Source organism: Rousettus aegyptiacus, unplaced genomic scaffold, assembly GCF_014176215.1.
Source record: "Rousettus aegyptiacus isolate mRouAeg1 unplaced genomic scaffold, mRouAeg1.p scaffold_m13_p_9, whole genome shotgun sequence".
Taxonomy (NCBI): Eukaryota; Metazoa; Chordata; class Mammalia; order Chiroptera; family Pteropodidae; genus Rousettus; species Rousettus aegyptiacus.
This window is the reverse complement of record NW_023416312.1, coordinates 23,362,603-23,366,231: the sequence shown is the minus strand read 5'-3', so window position 1 is coordinate 23,366,231 and position 3,629 is coordinate 23,362,603.

Below are 3,629 nucleotides of genomic sequence, written 5' to 3'. Positions count from 1 at the left end.
AAAGAAAATAGAAATAACCAATGTGAATAATAAAATGATGGTAACAATGTACCTATAAGTAACCAATTTACATGTAAATGCTCCAGTCAAAAGACATAGGGTAATCGAATGGATAAGAAAACAAGACCCATGCATATGCTGTCTATGAAAGACCCACTTCAGATCAAACACACTCACAGACTGAAAGTAAAGGAATGGAAAAAGATATTTCAAGCAAATGGAAATTTAAAAAAAAGCCAAGGTGGTAATACTTATGTCAGATAAAATAGACTTTAAAACAAAGACTATCATAAGAGACAAAAAAGGGCATTACGTAATGATAAAGGGATCGATAAATCAAGAAGACATAACCCTAGTAAACATATATGCACCCAATATAGGAGCACCTACATCCATAAAACAATTATTGACTGACATAAAGGAGAGCTCAATAGTAATACACTCATAGTAGGAGACTTTTAACACCCATTGACACCAATGGGCAGATCTTCCAGGCAAAGAATCAATAAGGAAATAATGTACCGAAAAGACATGCTAGAACAGATGGACTTAATAGATATTTTCAGAGCATTTTACCCCAAAGCACCAAAATATACACTCTTCTCAAGTGTACATGGAACACTTTCAAATATAGACCACATGGTAGGACTTAATAAATTTAAGAATATTGAAATCATATCAACCATCTTCTTTGATCACAATGGTATGAAACTAGATATCAACTACAAGAAAAAAAACTTTGAAATACACAAACTCATAGAGGCTAAATAACATGCTACTAAACAATGAATGTGTTATTAATGAGATCAAGGAAGAAATCAAAAGATACCTAGAGACAAATGAAAATGAACACACAATGACTCAAAATTTGTGGGACTCAGTGAAAGCAGTCCTAAGAGGGAAATTCATAGCAATATGGGCAAGCTGAAATAAACAATCTAACCTTACAATTAAAAGAACTAGAAAAAGAATAGCAAATAAAGCCCAAAGTCAATAGAAGGAAGGAAATAATAAAGATCAGAGTGGAAATAAATGGAATAGAGTCCAAAAAACAATACGAGATATTAATGAAATCAAGAGCTGGTTCTTTGAAAGAATAAAGAAAATTCAACAACCCTTAGCCAGACTCATCAAGGAAAAATGAAAGGACTCAAATAAATAAAATGAGAAATGAAAGAGGAGCAATAACTACAGACTCCACAGACATACAAAGGATCACAGGAAAATGCCATGAGCAATTATATGCCTATAAATTGGACAATCTTAAAGAAATGAACACATTTCTAGAAACATACTATCTCCCAAGACTGAGTCAAGAAGAAACAGAGAATCTGAACCAACCGATTACCACCAATGAAATAGAATCAGTAATCAAAAACCTCCCAGAAAACAAAAGTTCTGGACCAGATGGCTTCATAGACAAATCTTACCAAACATTCAAAGAAGAGTTATCACCTATTCTTCACTATTCCAAAAAATTCAAAAAGAGAGAAGGCTCCCTAACTTCTTTTATGAGGCCCCCATTACCTTGATTCCAAAACCAGGCAAAGATATTACAAAAAAAAGAAAACTATAGGCTGCTATCTCTTTTGAACATTGACGCAAAAATCTTTAACAAGCTATTAGCACATCGAATTGAGCAATATATTGTAAATATCATACACCATGATAAAGTTGGATTTATTCCTGGGATGTAAAGTTGGTACAATATCCCCAAATCAATTAATGTGATACACCACATTAACAAATCAAAAGATAAAAACCACATGATCATATCAATAGGTGTAGAAAAAGTGTTTGACAAAATCCAACATCCATTTATTATAAAAACTCTCATCAAGGTGGGAATGCAGGGAACGTACCTGAACATAATAAAGGCCATATGTGACAAACCAACAGCTAACATCATACTCAATGGGGAAAGGCTAAAAACATTTTCCTTAAGATCAGGAACAGGACAAGGATGCCCACTTTCACCACTCCTCTTTAACATTGTATCGGAAGTCTTAACCAGAGCAATCAGACAAGGAAGAGAGATAAAAGGCATCCAAATTGGAAAGGAAGAAGTAAAACTCTCGTTATTTGATGATGACATGAAACTATATATAGGGAACTCTAAAGATTTCACAAAAAAACTGTTAGAACTGCTCAATGAATTCAGTAAAGTAGCAGGTTATAAAATATTCAGAAATCAGTGGCCTTTCTATACACCAATGATAAACTTTCAGAAAGAGAAATTAAGAAAATGATCCCATTTGCAATTGTGTCGAAAACTATAGAATGCCTGGGAATCAAATTAATCAAGAAGGTAAAAGACTTGTTTTCAGAAAATTATAAGTTATCGGAAAAAGAAATTGAAGAAGATACAAATAAACGAAAGCATATACAGTATTCATAGATAGGAATACTCAACATTGATAAAATGCCCATACTACCTAAAGCAATCTATAGATTTAATGCAATCCCTATCAAAATACCAATGGCATTTTTCAGAGAGCTAGAACAAATCATCCTAAAATTTATATGGAGCCATAAAAAACCCTGAATAGCCATGGCAATCTTGAGAAAGAAGAACACAGTTGGAGGTATCACACTACCTGATGTCAAATTAAACTTGAAGGCTACCATAACCAAAGCAGCATGATATTGGCATAAAAACATATATATATTGATCAATGGAATAGAACAGAGAGCTTAGAAGTAAATCCACACCTATATACTCACTTAAAATATGACAAAGGAAGTAAGAATATACAGTGGGGTAAAAATAGTCTCTTCAATAAATGGTGTTGGAAAAATTGGAAAGATACATCCAAAAAAGAAGAAGAAGAAGAAGAAGAAGAAGAAGAAGGAGGAGGAGGAGGAGGAGGAGGAGGAGGAGGAGGAGGAGGAGGAGGAGGAGGAGGAGGAGGAGGAGGAGGAGAAGAAGAAGGAGAAGAAGAGGCGGCAGCGGCGGTGGCAGCAGCAGCAGCAGCAGCAGCAGCAGCAGCAGCAGCAGCAGCAGCAGCAGCTGGACCACTTCTTACACTGTATATGGAATAGTCTCAAAATAGATTAAAGACTTAAATGTAAGACCCCAAACCATAAAACTTCTCAAAAAAAAGTCAGTATACTCTCTGATATTAGTAACAGGAATTTCTTTTCAGACATATCTCCTCAGGCAAGGGAAACAAAAGAAAAAATTAACAAATAGGACTACATGAAACTAAAAATTTTTGTACAGCAAAGGAAACCATCAACAAAACAAAAAGGCAACTGACTGTTCATTAATAATACATCTAATAAGGAATTGATATTCAAAATATATAAGGAACTTGTACAACTCAACAACAAAAAAACACAAACAATCCAATTTAAAAATGGGCAGAAGACCTGAACAGATACTTCTCCAAAGAGGAAATACATATGGCTAATAGACATATGAAAAGATACTCAAGGTTTCTCATCATCAGGGAAATGCAAGTTAACACCACAATGAGAAATCACGTTACACCTGTCAGAATGGCTATCATCAGTAAATCAAAAAACAACAAGTGTTGGCAAGGATGCGGAGAAAGGAAACCCTCATATATTGTTTGTGGGATTGCAAATTTGTACAGCCACTGTGGAAAACAGCATAGAGGTTTCTT